This window comes from Salmo trutta, chromosome 33 (assembly GCF_901001165.1).
Source record: "Salmo trutta chromosome 33, fSalTru1.1, whole genome shotgun sequence".
Lineage (NCBI taxonomy): Eukaryota > Metazoa > Chordata > Actinopteri > Salmoniformes > Salmonidae > Salmo > Salmo trutta.
This window is the reverse complement of record NC_042989.1, coordinates 18,168,739-18,178,323: the sequence shown is the minus strand read 5'-3', so window position 1 is coordinate 18,178,323 and position 9,585 is coordinate 18,168,739.

The following is a 9,585-nucleotide window of genomic DNA, read 5'->3' as shown; positions in this document are numbered from 1 at the left end:
GGAATACAGATCAGATGTAGATTTGATGATACTGCTGATGATTCAGTTTCTTCCTGCAGGTTGGGCACGTCTGTGATTTGGCAAGTGAGTCACGTATGCACGTGTTGCAGAACAGGTGAACACCCTGGGAGAAGACAAACGTTCTTCCAGCATCAACTATCTGAGGGGTGAGGCAGAAGCTTGTTTACAAGGTGCACACAATTACTGCTTACTTACCTCTCCATACGTGTCCATACAGATGGAATTGATGGTTGCTGAGGTTGATATGTGAACAACAGCATCCATCTATTTTAACCACACCTCTGTGGAGTGGAGTTGAATTCACAATTGCATGTTATAGTCAGTGGAGTAAAGCACTTACAGGAAGTAAAACATACTAAAATACTACTTCAGTCGTTTTTTTGGATATCTGTACTTTACTTTACTATTTATATTTTTGACAACTTTTACTTCACTATATTCCAAAATAAAATAATGTAAAAAGTACATTATTTTATTTTGGAATATAGTGAAGTAAAAGTTGTCCATACATTTTCCCTGACACCCAAAAGTACCCGTTACATTTTGAATGCTTAGCAGGACAGGAAAATGGCCCAATTCACTCTCTTCTCAAGTGAACATCTCTGGAAATCCCTACTGCCTCTGATCTGGTGGATTCATTAAACACAAATACTTCATTTGGAAATGATGTCTGAGTGTTGTAGCGCGCAACAGCGTTTCTTCAACCTCAGGAGGCTGAAGAAATTTGGCTTGCCACCTAAAACTCTGACAAACTTTTACAGATGCACAATTGAGAGCATCCTGTCGGGCTGTTTCACCACCTGGTATGGCAACTGCACCGCCCTCAACCGCAAGGCTCTCCAGAGGGTAGTGAGGTCTGCACAACACATCACCGGGGGCAAACTACCTGCCCTCCAGGACACCGACAGCATCCGATGTCACAGGAAGGCCAAAACGATCATCAAGGACAACAACCTCCCGAGCCACTGCCTGTTCTCCCCGCTATCATCCAGAAGGCGAGGTCAGTACAGGTGCATCAAAACTGGGACCGAGAGACTGAAAAACAGCTTCTATCTCAAGGCCATCAGACTGTTAAACAGCCATCACTAACTCAGAGAGGCTGCTGCCTACATACAGACTCAAATCATTGGCCACTTTAATAAATGGATCACTAGTCACTTTAAATAATGCCACTTTAATAATGTTTACATATCTTACATTACTCATCTCATATGCATATACTGTATCTTATACCATCTATTGCATCTTGCCTATGCGCTCGTCAATCGCTCATCCATATATTTATATGTAATATTCTTATTACATCCCTTTAGATTTGTGTGTATTAGGTAGTTGTTGTGGAATTGTTAGATTACTTGTTAGATATTTTTATTATTTACATTTTATTTCCCCTTTATTTAACCAGGTAGGCCAGTTGAGAACAAGTTCTAATTTACAACTGCGACCTGACCAAGATAAAGCAAAGCAGTGCGACAAAAACAACACAGAGTTACATATAAACAAACATACAGTCAATAACACAATATAAATATCTATGTACAGTGTGTGCAAATGTAGAAGAGAATGGAGGTAAGGCAATAAATAGGCCATAGAGGCGAAATAATTACAATTTAGTATTAACACTGGAGTGACAGATGTGCAGATAATGATGTGCAAGTAGAGATACAGAGGTGCAAAAGAGCAAGAGAATAAGTAACAATATGGGGATGAGGTAGTTGGGTGTGCTATTTGCAGATTGGCTGTGTACATGTACAGTGCTCTGTAAGCTGCTCTGACAGCTGATGCTTAAAGTTAGAGAGGGAGATATAAGACTCCAGCTTCAGTGATTTTTGCAATTCGTTCCAGTCATTGGCAGCAGAGAACTGGAAGGAAAGGTGGCCAAAGGAAGTGTTTGGTCGCAGTGGTGGGTAGTACAGATGAAGTCGGAAGTTTACATGCAGCTTAACCAAATACATTTAAACTCAGTTTTTCACAATTCCTGACATTTAATCCCAGTAAAAATGCCCTGTCTTAGGTCAGTTAGTATCACCACTTTATTTTAAGAATGTGAAATGTCAGAATAATAGTAGAGATAATTATTTATTTCAGCTTTTATTTCTTTCATCATATTCCCACTGGGTCTTAAGTTTGCATACACTCAATTAGTATTTGGTAGCATTGCCTTTAAATAGTTTAACTTGGGTCAAACGTTTAGGGTAGCCTTCCACAAGCTTCCCACAATAAGTTGGGTGAATTTTGGCCCATTCCTCCAGACAGAGCTGGTGTAACTCAGTCAGGTTTGTAGGCCTCCTTGCTCGCACACGCTTTTTCAGTTCTGCCCACAAATTGTCTATAAGATTGAGGTCAGGGCTTTGTGATGGCCACTCCAATACCTTGACTTTGTTGTCCTTAAGCCATTTTGCCCCAACTTTGGAAGTATGCTTGGGGTCATTGTCCATTTGGAAGACCCATTTGCGACCAAGCTTTAACTTCCTGACTGATGTCTTGAGATGTTGCTTCAATATATCCACACAATTTTCCTTCCTCATGTTGCCATCTATTTTGTGAAGCGCACCAGTCTCTCCTGCATCAAAGCACCCCTACAACATGATGCTGCCACCCCCGTGCTTCACAGTTGGGATGGTGTTCTTTGTCTTGCAAAGCCTCCTTCACTCATGCTGCCAAACATACCCTCGTAAAACTGATTATCTTACCGATCATTGACTTCGGTGATGTCATTTACAAAATAGCCTCCAACACTCTACTCAGCAAACTGGATGTAGTCTATCACAGAGCCATCCGTTTTGTCACCAAAGCCCCATATACAGTTGAAGTCGGAAGTTTACATACACTTAGGTTGGAGTCATTAAAACTTGATTTTTAACCACTCCACAAATTTCTTGTTACCAAACTATTGTTTTGGGAAGTTGATAGAAGAATTTGAATGTTTAAAGGTAATGACTAAAGTATTCCAACCATAACTGTATAACTGTGTGAAATGTGTTAGAATCATAAGAAGATAATCTGAGGATGTGTGTAGCTCTGTTAGAATTCTAGAACTAGGGCATTATATTATTTTGTAAATATGTAAGCAGGGTGCAGCTGTAAAACAGATAACAGAAAACTATTAGAGGTTTTCAAACCAAGGGGCCCCAACACGGGAGGAGAAGTGAAAGACTTGAAGAATGTGACAAGATTGATAGTTCTTTCTCTATTCTGTGGTCAGTGGAAAAATACCGTCTGTTTGAGCAGGGAGTAGCTGTTACGTGAATTATGTTATCAATGTTCTTAAACCGAACTTCAATTAAACTACCCAGTCTGCCCCCCCAGAGTGTGTAAGATTCTGGTTGAATGAAGCAGACGGAGAATCAGCCTACAAGGGTCAAAACGTTTATTTATGAGAGCTCTGAAAATCCTTACAATGTACAAAGCCTTTTATATTAACACACACACACACACACACACACACACACACACACACACACACACACACACACACACACACACACACACACACACACACACACACACACACACACCAGTAGAGAACTCCACCCAGCTTTAGGCGGCTGTATTTTTCCACAGTACCCAGACCACCTGTCTCCTTATCTTTTGCCAGCCTAGCTGTTCCCAGGCCGTTGTTTCTCTCCCTAACTTAAGGAGGCCTCTTCTCCTGTTCCTTTCCCAAGGTCATCTTATCAACTCTGCCCTGCTCATTTTTTTAAGTGGTTACAGTGTCTTTCTCACACACAGTATTGGAATATAGTTTTTAACCCATTATTATAGCCTTATTTCGAATACATTTCAACAGGATATAAGGTTTCTGAGTGAAATCATTTAGTCAAACCTTTAATCATATAATTTCCATTACAGTAGCCTAAAGATAAGAACTTGTGTGTGTATAAAAGACTGGCTCTGCTTTTGGGGGGCAGAGTGCTCTCTGAATAAAGTGCTGATACTTTGTATGCTGGGACTTTGTCTGTTTATTAAAACTTAGAGATTTACAACCTCTAAGATACAGATGGAGTACAAAATAGTTCAGTTAGAACATTGAGATAGAAATTCTCGTGACAACTTGGTCCTTCGAGCCGGATCTCAATACCTGTTTCTGTCGTCCCAGGGAACACCGAAACCGTGCACGGCGGATCAAGGATCCGTAAGACAAAGACCTGACCTCTGAAATTGAGGGTCCATTTCAGGCCGGTGGCAAACTGGTACACGACAGGAACGGTGACGAGATCCAACCAACATTGAATCTCAGCTGCAAGGATAAGGTCAGTAGTCTTTATTCACTAGTTTGATTTGTATCGGGTATACCACCTATATAATCTAATGTAGAGAAAGTTTAATTACAAAAGTATCTATGTTCGTGTTACACGGCACTGGGTAACAGATCATTGAAATAAGGGGACGGGTCCAAAATGACTCGTAGTAGTTGAGGCCATTACTAAAAATAAACTACCTTGTGTTGAGATTGTCTGAGCAGGGACTATTAAAAGTATGCAGGGAGAGGTATAAACACCTAAAACCTATAAGACAAAGGCGTACTTTTAAAAGGACGATTGTAGGTAAGACTTCCTAGGAGGTAAACCCTATGACGTATGAGAAAGTGTGGGATTGTTAAATAGGAATAATGGGTAGTAAAACCTCAAAGGATGTCCCGGAATTAGCCGGGGATGAGAGATATATGGAATCTAAAGATAAGAGGAATGTATATTATGGTCTGAAGTGGAGGAAGAAGTATGGTTTTGTTGGGCGTCTAGATATAGACAAGTTAGAGTCTATGATTAAACAGATGCATAAAACCTGTGGAGATAATATAGGAAAGCAGCTGGCAAAAGGGAGAGATATAGCCAGGGTGTGGCTATCAGAAGCCTGCAAGAGAGGGGGTGGAGAAGGAAAGAAGGAAGGGACCTAAGAGAGAAGGGAAAAAAATGGACAGGATCAGATGATAGAAAGTGTTTTAATTGTGACAAAACAGGACATCTGGCCCGAGAGTGTAGAGCTCCTCTAAAGGATGAGAGAGAAAGAGAGAGACAGAGACAATGAGAGCGAGAGCAGAGAGATATGAAGATGAGACAGCACCAACTTTTTAAAGGTTATATATTTGTTAAACAACAGGTTTGCTTTTACTAAATTTATGCAACAGGTTGAAATGATTAGATTGCTGGAAAGGGGTTATGGGTTTGTTTATTGTTTACTGTTTATTGTAGGTGTTGATTTCACTTAATGAAACATTATATTATCTGATGTGTTTGAGTAGGATTCTTTCTTCCGGGACGGATGGAAGTCACCTAAAGTATGTATGTTTAAGGAGACATAGGAGAACACGTTTACCCTTTTATTAAATGCCTGGGATTAAATATCACTGATTCCTTACGCTGAGAAATGTACCACATTTGCGACAATTTTTTTTTTACATTTAGTAGGGTAACAGGAACAATCTAAGGAGAAAAAGCTATCACATATTTGTTGGACATTGGTCTAGTAATGATACCAGGATAATTGTATCTAAGGGTAGGGCATGTTCAATTAAGCATACATATACATTGATGTAGATTAAAATGAATGATTAATGATTTGAGGGAGTACAGTGAAATTATTATTATTATCAGTTTTTGTTTGTAGTTAACTTTTGGGTTTCTGTATCGGTGTAGTATAATGAATGCTGACGAAGTGTTTTGTTTTTTTTCCGGGAAAATGGGGGTTTCATTGTCTCTCTTTGGAATGTTCCTATAATCTTGGGGAGAGTGAGTGAGATTGAGGCCGTAAACTACCAAATTGAAAAGGCCTGGCAAGTTTTTGTTTGTTTTTACCTTAGGGTTTGCAAATACCCACACACAAAACATAGTGTATAACTATTTGTTGGTGTTTTTAAAATACTATGTTTGATTTGTGCGTACTATTTATTTTGGGTTTGGTGAGTTTTCATTTTGTCTTAGTGCCAAGGTATCTTAAAGGGGCATGCACACACATGGAATTTTAGAAGTCTTTATTTTCTGAGTTTTAATTAAACACGTGAATTATTTTGATAAAGGAATGTTCTGGGAATCTGGGATACAACATGTAGGAAATGTTTGACTGTTTTTCTTTAATTTGTCTAATATAGTAAGAAACACTTCTTTGAAGGGTTTGTATGACCTATGACCTATGACCTCTATCATGACTTTCCATTGTGGTTTGATCAGCCTCATTGGAAAGCCATTTGGAAAATGAATTTAAGGTCATTTGTAATACTAATTTCAAGGTAATTTGTGTAATTGATAATTATTATGGAGTTTATAGTTCTTAGACATATTTGTAATTTGGACCAATGTGAAGAAAGAAAGGGCATTGCCTTTCACTAAGGGTAGGCTTCCTTAAGTCTATTTTCCTATGACCATAAGGGTACAATAATTTTTCTTTGTGGAGTTTTTCAGAGTAGTGATTTTAATTTGATTATGTTATTTGACATTTGTTTTATCTTTTGACCAGTAGTAGTGTTTTTTTATACATTGCTCTCATGGAGAGTCATGTGTTAACCTCTCTGTGACATGTGGGACGTGTCCCACCCGCGGGACACACTATTCAACAGCCAGTGAAATAGCAGGGCGGCAAATTCAAAACAACAAAAATCTCATAATTCAAATTTCTCAAACATACAACTATTATATCCCATTTTAAAGATACACTTCTCGTTAATCCAACCACATTGTCCGATTTCAAAAAGGCTTTACGGCGAAAGCATAACATTAGATTATGTTAGGACAGTGCCGAGACAAGAAAAACCACACAGCCATTTTCCAAGCAAGGAGAGGCGTAACAAAAAACAGAAATACAGCTAAAATGAATCACTAACCTGTGACGATCTTCATCAGATGACACTCCCGGGGCTCAATATTACACAATACATGTATGTTTTGTTCGTCGATAAAGTTCATTTTTATATCCAAAAACCCCATTTTACATTGGCGCGTGATGTTCAGAAAATGTTTTGCCTCCCAAAACTTCCGGTGAATGAGCACATCAATTTACAAAAATACTCATCATAAACGTTGATAAAATTTACAACAGTTATTGAAAGAATTATAGATACACTTCTCCTTAATGCAACCGCTGTGTCAGATTTCAAAATAGCTTTACGGCGAAAGCACATTGTTCAATATTCTGAGTACAGAGCTCAGCCATCAAAGCAAGCTATACAGTTACCCGCCAAGTTCTGGAGTCAACAAAACTCAGAAATAGTATTATAAATCTTCACTTACCTTTGCTGATCTTCGTCGCAATGCACTCCCAGGACTCCCACAAGAAATGTTCATTTTGTTCGGAAAACTCCATATTTGTGTCCAAATACCTCCGTTTTGTTCGCGCGTTCAGATCACTATTCCAAAGGCATAATGCGTGAGCGCAAAACCTGAGATGAAAAGTCAAAAAGTTCAATTACCGTTCGTAGAAACATGTCAAACGATGTTTACAATCAATCCTTAGGGTCTTTTTATCATAAATATTTGATAATATTCCAACCGGACAATAGCGTATTCATAACAGAGAAAAAATTAGGAACGGCGCGCCTGCGTGACTGCGCAGAAAACAACTCACTGGCCTCAGGCAGTCCACTTGTTGAGTCAGCTCTTATTCTCTCCCCAGTCACAGTAGAAGCATGAAACAAGGTTCTAAAGACTGTTGACATCTAGTGGAAGTGGAAGTGGAAGTCCCGAATGGCTCAGTTGGTAGAGCATGGTGTTTGCAACGCCAGGGTTGTGGGTTCGATTCCCACGGGGGACCAGTATGGGGGGGGAAAAAATCAAATGTATGCATGTATGCATTCACTACTGTAAGTCGCTCTGGATAAGTGTCTGCAAAATGACAAAAACATTTTAAAATTAAGTGCAAAATGACCCCACAGACACTGTAGTTTGGATAGGCAATCACTTGAAAAACCACTTCCTGGTTGGATTTTTTCTCAGGTTTTTGCTGCCATATGTGTTCTGTTATACTCACAGACATCATTCAAACAGTTTTAGAAACTTCAGAGTGTTTTCTATCCAAATCTACTAATAATTTGCATATCCTACCTTCTGGGCCCGAGTAGCAGGCAGTTTAATTTGGGCACGTTATTCATCTGAATTTCCGAATACTGCCCCCTGTCACCAAGAAGTTAAAAATGGGGGAGGATACGGTCCTTTGAGGTTTGGATTTATATTTTTGGGGCGAAGGTGGGTTTATAAAAGATTGTTATAAGGTTATTTTGAAACTCCCACTATTTTGGCTTAAGTAATGTTTAGTAACCTAGCTAAGTTTTATTCTCCCTTAGGTAGTTAGCTGTTGTTGTATGTAGATTATATTTTTGTGAGAAATTTAACACAACAAGGCTGTAAAATTTATATTATAGTATTATTATATTTTTTGTTGAATAAAGTTAAAAAGTTAGCAAGAATAAGTTTTAATTATGGTAGACTTATGTTAAGTATTTAGGACATATAATAAGCCTGAAGGAGTAAGAATAAATGGGGAAAAGATTTTGGTCCGTTCAGCTTCTGGACATCAGGTAGTTGAAAGACTGTCTGCTCCATTGGTTCTAAAACATGAGAAGTCGGGAGGGCAGGCATGTATTCCAATCCTTATCTCCAGGTTATGTCCAGTTAATCTGTTGGGAAGAGATACAATGACTCTGTTGAATGTGGCCGTCACCCCCACAGAAAGAGGAATGAAAGCCTAGTGGTAGGAGATAATATGGCTGTGAGCGGGGAAGGGGAACAATGTTATTTGTATAGTCAGGATTTATTCTGAGGGGGCCACACAGATGTCCCTAAGACACTGGTGGATTTGGCAGACGAAGTGGTGCCTGGACAAACCAGGATGAATGCGGACTACTTACATTGTACCTTGTGGTACAACCAAAACCAAAACCCTGGGCCTGACCCTGACTATGAGGAGGCCTTATTTAAAACAACAGAGAGGTCTATAGGACTGAAGTGGTTCCACTATGATACTACTCATGCGGCTGTAGAGGTAGAGTTTGGACCACAAAATCAGGCCAGGTATAGAGAAAAGTGGGGTCCACACGTGTCGTTAGTGAAAAAGCCCTCTGAGGAATGGTTGTCCTTCAGGAAGTGGGTTTATCAGGGAAAACTAATTACTGATTGGCAACAGATACCGAATGGGGATCAACATAGTCAATCCATAGACAGGTACAGACGAAAACTTAATTGGAGAGCGAGAACTCAAGGCATGCATGCAGGCATGCCAGCTATGATAGTTAGACAAGCTAGCTACTCTAACTTTAAATGGCTTCTTGGTAGCTAGTTATGAGGTTGGGAGATTGGGAACCTATCTGGGCAAGCTAAAGCCAACGTCATAAAATTGCAAAGTGGCTAGCAGTATTAGAGATTTTATGTTATTTATTTATTTAAACAGGAGAAATCTGAGGGGGCACGCGCTCCTATGCCTCCTATGGGCATGACGCCTGTGGCACTGTCTGCTGTGCCTTCCCTTGTATTGGTGAAGCATCTGGTATCAAGGATCTCTATTGAATCCTGCTCAGCATGGATACATATGGGTACAATCATTAAATATAAAGGGGGTAAACATACATGGGAAAATAAA